This window comes from Papio anubis, chromosome 3 (assembly GCF_008728515.1).
Source record: "Papio anubis isolate 15944 chromosome 3, Panubis1.0, whole genome shotgun sequence".
NCBI lineage: Eukaryota > Metazoa > Chordata > Mammalia > Primates > Cercopithecidae > Papio > Papio anubis.
Window position 1 is genome coordinate 14,195,615 of NC_044978.1, and position 8,526 is coordinate 14,204,140.

General features: G+C 36.5%; 1 pseudogene; it reads right to left on the reverse strand.

Annotated features, from left to right (window-relative positions):
- Positions 1 to 1,035: 1,035 nt before the first annotated feature.
- LOC101005715 lies at positions 1,036 to 3,840 on the reverse strand (annotated as a pseudogene).
- Between the last annotated feature and the right edge of the window lie 4,686 nt (positions 3,841 to 8,526).

The following is an 8,526-nucleotide window of genomic DNA, read 5'->3' on the forward strand; positions in this document are numbered from 1 at the left end:
ACTCTACCCTCAATAGACAGAGAGAAAAGCCGTAACTGTCTAATCTTTAATTGAGGACACTAAAGTCTAGGAAGCTGCTTCCCAGAAATCCAATGACTTCTGGGGGAATGGGCACTCAACAGTTGGTGTTCAGATGGGCTGTTGGCTCACCCTTTCCCACAAACCTGTCATATCTGTCTTCACCATCACGAAAATGACTCAGACTTTACAGTTACAAAAAGGGTAGCTGTGTATTACAATTTATAGTGTGAATATCATTACGAATCACTCTCTCTCACACATACAATTGAAAGAGAAGCACCAAACTCATTAATTTATGAGAAAGTAACATTGTTGATAGAACAAAAAAAATTTGTAAGAAATGCTGTTGTTGCATTTCTTAAATGTTCAGGGAAACAATTGAATCCACATTTTACGTTCCTCTAAGTCCATAATGAGTTAGTAAATTAAGGTAGGATCTTTGGAAAATATGGCTAATATGTTAGGGAAATCATATGGGGGATGATCAAGGAACAGAATGGTGCCTTGGCACCTCTGTCAATGAGATCATTTCTGGGCTGTGCGATAGTAAATTAACTCACCATAGCACTTTCTAAATTATAACAGGGTGCCATTCAGGATTGAGACTTTTCACTTTTTATGGGAAAAAAATTCTTTTGGTAAAGCTAGAGGGAGCCTCCAAGATCATTTAACACTTTTATAAATTGTTGTTAAAGGATCATTTTCCATTTTGTTAAAGAGAAAGTCAGTCTCAAAATCACTGTGTTAGTTAGGACTCAGAGTTAGCTACTGTAATGAAGAATGAAATAACTTGATGGGTATTATCATGGAAGAGAAAGAAAAGTGAAAAAAGGTAAAAAACCTATACATCAATTTTTCCTCTGAGGGGCAATTACTACTCTCATTTTAGTGCATTTTCTTGTATTAATTTTTCTATGTAAGTATGTTTGTGCATTAAGTATATTTGTGTATTAACTAAAAATTATAAATGTTATACTTTTTATTTAAAAGGATTATACTATACATATAATTTTATATCATAGATTTTTCAATAAATCTTGAGCATATGTATAGCATTAACATTTTTAGTAAAATCAATTTTGAAATCTATCTCATATTTCCTCCCTCATATATACTGCAATTTACTGAGTCATCTTCCCAGTGTTGAACATTTAAATTTCATCCAACTCTTCAGTATTATTATTAACGGGACAATTAATATTTTGGTTCATAAGTCACCATTTAAATTTGAGATTATTTAGTAGTATAGCTTCCTGGAAATAGAATTATCGGTGTTGAAGATTTTATGGTTCATGATTTATATTGCCAATTTGCTATTCTGAAAGTTTGTAGCAGTTTACACATCCACTGATGCCTAACATGCTATATATTCTTCACAAACCATTAATTTAATAATGTTTGAAGAATTTATTGATTGAAAGCTAAAAGGGGCTCCCTTAATCTTTGGCTTTTTTACATTTTCTAATCCTTCATGAGCCAACTTGAAAATTTATATTTCTTCAGAAAGTGGTAAAATTATAGATAATCCTTCTGGTTTTTTTTTCACCAATTAAACAGATTTTTTAATATTTTGCTAAATGTTAATTGCTTTCATTATGTCTCCAAACATTATTTCACCACTCATTGTTATAACAAGTTCAGTGAAGATATGTTTATCTAATATTGTACAATATTGTTGTGTTCTGTACATAAACATGACTATGAATGAGTTCATTTGAGAATTAAATAATTAGGTAACTGATGTTTCAAAGATTTTGTGATACAGAAATCCTTGGTAGATATTAAAGAGATTTTTAAATGTTTTGAGCTATTGGTCAAAGTTCTTGGATAAGCTGAGACATATAACAATTTTTTCCAACTTAAAATAATGGAACATAGATCTTGTAATTGCTAAATCTGTTAACACTCTTTTGGGAACAGCTTAGATGTAAGTAACGAGAGATGCTTGTGCATGAAAGTGCTTCATAAACTGTACTGTATAAATGTAAACTACTATAATCTTCAGGTAAAATCAGAGAAAAGATGTCCCTGCTGTTGGAAGAGTCCTCTCAGGATTCATCTACTCATTAGCCCAACGTCCCCAGTGACTGGAGGAGGGCACAGACTGAAGCCAGAGGCAGAGGCTTGGGATTGGAAGAGGCCAATGCAAGGGCAGAACCTGCAGGCCCAGCACAGGACTCTTTCTCCTCCCCTGTGTAATTGATCTTTAAAAACACTGATTGCTGTCTGGTGCTGGGAGCACGAGGCCCTTTAAAACTTATAAATTGATGGGGGAGTACAGTAAAAAAAAAGAACTTTCTACCTAGCCCTCAATAAATAGTTGTCGGTGAAATTAGAAATTTGAGGTGGAATTGTTCAAGTTCGTCTGGGTCACTCCTCTCTCGTGAACTCTAATTCTTTTCACACACTCTGGTGACTCCATTTCCTTGTCAGTCATGGTAGAGGATTTAATGAAAGAACACAGTATGAGTTCCTTGGAGACATTAATGGAAACTCTGCTCAAGGCAGTCAGGGACATCTAACTGAAAGGGCTGCAGAGAGAGCCTTCAAAATGCTCATCAACTAGCTCAATGACAGAATAACTTGCATGGTAAGCGGAGGGCTTTTCCAACATAGCAGTAAATCCGTCCCGTACTTGAGCACCACTTTGGGCACCAGCTCTTGCCTAGGAAGTAATGCTAGGCCATGTAGGTGGTCCTGAACGTGGGCTGAACTACAGTGAAAGCTTTCCAGAGCTTCGCTATCGTTAAAGGCTCCTTGTCATAGCAAATACTTAAACCTTCCAGAGCACAGACCTGGAAGAAGGCCTCCTCTAGGCTGAGTCGCAAATACTCAAAGATCCTATATGGATTTCTTCTGCGAATTCGTCTCTTTCTTTGCACCAGTTCCTCATTTGGGGCATCCTTCCTCTCGCTCACGCACACTCGGCTTCCTGCACCAGCATGTACTCGTGGTCAGGCCCTCTGTCCCCAGCATGCAGGAGACCAAAATGCTGGCTGCTGTCCTCACGGTAAGGGCCACACGGGAGGACGAGGGCATCGTGTCTGCAGGAACATACTTGGGGCAGAAGTGAAGCGTCCTCTCCCACGCTTTCCTCAAAGCCGTCTGTTGGTGGGTCGCGGCCAGAGCCCTCCTGCAGGCAGCCTGATGACTCACTGGGATCACCCATAACACATGACTTTCCAGAGTCCCCGTTTATCACAGAAGGTCTCTCTCCTACCGCTGTGCCTTCCATGTTGGAAACCATTCCAGAGTTAAACCTATCATGCATTTTAGCCTGTTCATTCCTTTTCCCAGAGGGACACTCAAGCGGTTTCATGTAATCCTTGAGGATTCTGCGCACTGTACTCTCTCAGCCTGCCCCTGTCTACGCATCAGTTCTGTCACCCGCTCAACACTACGCTGATACTTCATTGATGTGATGATAGGCATGTTTGTCTTCATATCTTTCCATTTAGCAACCAGTTTAGGATCTGAAATTGTGATGTTTGGACGGCTTCTTGAAAGAATACCTTTTCCAAAAGAACTTCCCCATAGAGCTGCTCAGTGTCCTTTGCATTCCTCACAATCGCATTGTTGTTAATCATTTCAGCATAGAATATCTTGAATTCTTTCTGAGGACCATGGTCCTGACCAGAAGGAATCGGCAATGGAGACTCTTTAAGTCTCACACATTCTTCGTTTCCTGTTTGAGGCATGGAAAACTGCTTCTGCCATTTTTCAGAGGAGCTGTTCTTGGCCCCATGCACTTGCCGTTCGATCCTTCTGTTTTTAACTGACCCTGAATTTGTTCTCATTACTGTTTTTATTAACACGGATTAATGACTTAAATATTTAAAAAAAAAAAAAAACTCAAACTGTAAGAAAATAAAGTGAATATTTATCTCACGACTAAATGAGAAAGGAAATTATAACTATAGATAAATAAACCACAAAGGAAAATCCACATACATGATTTAAAAATTTGTAAACTTTATATAAAACAAGTGACAGTTGGAAAAAATGTAGGTCACTGATGTCGTTAAATAATAAAATGTAAGCATAAATGTGTAATGCATAATATATGTCTACACATCCTTGAATTTAACCCAAAGCAGAGATGTATTCATCATTCTATTTGTTAATATTTTCTTATTTTCTCATTTCAACTTTTATTTTTATTCTTTCTATTTCATCTACTTAATCCTTCATATACTATTACATGGCATAAATATATTTCCCTTTTAGGTTGAGTAGACTGTTTATACTTATTATTAATTTTACACTTATCACCAAATTTTTTCTGAATATTTCAGTGTCAGCTATCACTTGCCTGAAGATGATAAAATGAATAAACCAGAAGCAAATGCAAATTAGTAGAGAACCTAGGAAAAAATATAATTTTTTTCTCAGTCTGTTTTTGGCATACCTGCTTATCATTTTGATTGCAGAGTGAAAACATATATATGCAATCATTGTAAGCCAGTTAAACTTTTCAATGTATTTTAAAATGAAATGTCACAATATTTTCTCATATTTCTGAAAGAGTAACATGATTTTGAGGTGTTTTAACCTATATAAACCATTTTGAAAAATCAATATGTTGCTTATAAGATATAGCTAATATTTGGCCTTGGTTTCCCAAGAAAATGTATTATTACCGTAATATGATGAGGTATGAATTTCTGACAGCTATAATTGAATCTCTGGCTGTTCAATTCCAGACAAGGTGAGAAAAAAAAATTGTGCACTTATGAAGCTTTTAAAATTGCTTTTTGAATTATTACTTTTTTGGCTAACAATATTACATTGAGTAGTTCTATGACAAAAATTTCAGGAGCTGTTTAAAAATGTTTAACATTTAAAATTCTATGCTAAAGAATTGAATTCCAGCTACAGTATTTTGCCATGCTTATCTCCTTAATATACTACATTATTTAGGGTATTAACGAGAATTTAACATGTCAAATAGAAGACTCATAAATTATAACACAACTGACCTTTAAGTAACACAATGATAGGGTTGAAAGATAGTTTGGAAATAATCGAATTCAACTTTGGGATAAAAGGGTTTAGTAGCCATGTCCTCCAACCAAGGGCAACCTGGGGAGAAACTGCCTGAAGTCACCTAGTAAATGTGCTTCCTGTTGCTATTTTCTGTGGAAAGGTAATGGACAATTCGAAGCTTTAAGATGCTTTTTAGCAAGGTGTACATGCTCTGTTTGAGTTGCTTATGGCAAACAAACTAGGAAAATATGGATTTAAGAGGCATGGTCCATTGGAAAATGCTATTTATATGAGTATAAAATAGAGACGTTTCAAAATTAAAAAGGTTTTTATTGTGTAAATGATACCCTGAATGGCTCACTTAGAGACCTCATATATTAAATCTGGGCCACAATATGTATTCTTACATCAAGGAAAGACGTAGGCATTTGCTTTAGCAATACCAGAGGTTTACATATTTGCCTGTCTCACAGCCACCAGTACCCATCACGTTATCTGTAAAAAATGGCATTGGGTAAAGATGTGATTCAAGTGAGTCTGATTTTAAAATTCTACCTTCTGTGTCATTTTTAAGCCCTTTATTCACAATTGAGAACAGAAAATCAGGGAGGTTACTTAACTTTCCTGTGGGTCCTCTATTTGTGCAGCTATGAATCTCATTAAATGTGTGACCCCGAATCAGTTACTTACTCTTTCTATGCCTCCATTTTCTTATCTGTTACTAGAAATTATAATAGTACCTACCTCATAGGTTACTGTCTAGATTAAATGAGCTAAGTTATGTTAATGTAGTTAGAATATTTATTGGACCTATAGTAAGAAAGATGTGTTCATTTTATGATTTTTTCCAGTATATTAGATTGGTATAGTTTGGAACTTAAATTTTCGGTTCCTGGCCCATCACTGTCTTTATATACTGGGTTTCATACATTTCTCTGTTATTGGAAAAGAAAATGATAATAAGACAAACAATTTAAAATATTCTCTTAATTTTGAAAAACAAAAAAATTTAGAAATTCTCTTTTTTAAGACTGTACAACCAATGCTTTTGAATTATTACTGCATAGAAAAGAATTTTCAGATTCTGTAATTTAGAATATACTCATCACTCTATGTTCAAATTCGCTCTTGCTTCTGAATAAGTGCAATGGAAATTTAATAATGGTGGTGGAGAGACCATCTCTATTATAACTGATTTGTAAATTTTGGCATTTGTATTATGTGGGTGAAATATTTTAGGAGTGCTCTGTGTCTATGTATTAACCTTTGCTTGCTTACTACATGACAAATGCTTTGCTAAATGTGTTTGCATAAATTCATCTCACTCAATAATGATGATAACTCTAGGAGATAGATATTATGATTGTGCTTACTGTGCAGAAGAGGGAATCAAGCAAGGAATGTTTTAGTAGCTGCTCAACTTCTTGTGCCTAACTAGTGATTTTAACTGCTATTTAAAGACCAGTAATCTTACGTGGTCACGTCTCATAATTCTTACTCAATGTACCATACTGAGCAAATAACATCCTCTCTGAGCCTCAGTTCTCTCCTTTATAAAATAGTATTAAAATTAGATAATTAACTTAAAGTACTTAGTGTAGTGCCTGATATACAATTATAGACTAACAAACTAATTTTAAAAATGTAGGTGGTTGGCCGGGCGCGGTGGCTCAAGCCTGTAATCCCAGCACTTTGGGAGGCCGAGACGGGTGGATCACGAGGTCAGGAGATTGAGACCTTCCTGGCTAACACGGTGAAACCCCGTATCTACTAAAAAAAATACAAAAAACTAGCCGGGCGAGGTGGCGGGCACCTGTAGTCCCAGCTACTCGGGAGGCTGAGGCAGGAGAATGGCGGGAACCCGGGAGGCGGAGCTTGCAGTGAACCGAGATCGCCCCACTGCACTCCAGCCTGGGCGACAGAGCGAGACCCCATCTCAAAAAAAAAAAAAAAATTTAGGTGGTCATATAGACGTTAATGACAAAATTAGAAGGAGTCAATCCTGACCTATTGAAGATCAATTATTGTTACAGAGTTGAAAGGAGCACTTACAAACATGAGAATATTTGATTAATTATCTATTCATTCCGATCGACTTACTTTGTTTTAACTCTTGCTGAGCAGAGTGCTTAAAAAGAAAACCTCTTGCCATCAGAATGTCAATGATTTGCCTTTTCTCCTAAGAGTTGAGTAGTGGTGTTGGGGAAGGTTAGTGTGGATAAATGAGGAAATGGAGAAAGGCGGCAGAAAAATTTAAAAGACACTTCAGTTCGTTTGTTGTCATTTCGTTTTACAGTAAAAGACAATTCCATTGAAAACTATAAGAATAATAATCTCAAAAAATATGTCATTTGTATATATTTCACATGTGTAACTTTTGCTCATAAATTGGATATACAAAAGAAAACATGCTAGGATATAGTGTATGCATATGGTTTTTTTGTTGTTGTTGTTTGTTTTTTTTTTAACCTTAAGTTCTGGGATACATGTGTAGAATGTGCAGGCTTGTTACATAGGTATACGTGTGCCATGGTGGTTTGACACACCTATCAACCCGTCAATTAGGTTTTAAGCCCTGCATGCATTAGCTATTTGTCATAATACTCTCCCTTCTTTACTTGCCCTCCAACCCCTGACAGGCCCCAGTGTGTGATGTTCCCCTTCCTGTGTCCATGTGTTCTCATTGTCCAACTCTCACTTATGAGTAATAACATGAGGTTTGGTTTTCTGTTTCTGTGTTAGTTTGCTGAGAATGATGGCTTCCAGTTTCATCCATGTCCCTGTAAATGACATGAACTCATTCTTTTTTATGACTGCACAGTATTCCATGGTGTTCATATGCCACATTTTCTTTATCCAGTCTATCATTGATGAGCATATGGGTTGGTTCTAAGTCTTTGTTATTGTAAATAGTGCTGCAATAAACCTACGTGTGCATGTGCCTTTTTAGGAGAATGATTTATAATCCTTTGGGTATGTATCAGGTAATGGGATTGCTGCATCAAATGGTATTTCTGGTTCTAGGGTTCTAGATCCTTGAGGAATTGCCACATTGTCTTACTGTCTTCCACAATGGTTGAACTAATTTACACTCCCACCAACAGTGTAAAAGTGTTCCTATTTCTCCTTTTTTTTTTTTTTTTTTGAGAAGGAGTCTCGCTCTGTCACCAAGGCTGTAGCGCAATGGTGTCATTGCAATGGCTCACTGCAACCTCTGCCTTCCAGGTTCAAGTGATAGTCTTGCCTCAGCCTCCCAAGTGGCTGGGATTACAGATGCGCACAACCATGCCCAGCTACTTTTTGTATGTTTAGTAGAGAAGGGGTTTCGTCATGTTGGCCAGGTTGGTGTTTCCTGACTTTTTAATGATCGCCATTCTAACTGGCATGAGATGGTATCTCATTGTGTTTTTTATTTGCATTTCTTTAATGACCAGTGATGATGAGATTTTTTTCATATGTTGGCTGCATGAATGCCTTCTTTTGAGAAGTATCTGTTCATATCTGTTGCCCACTTTTTGA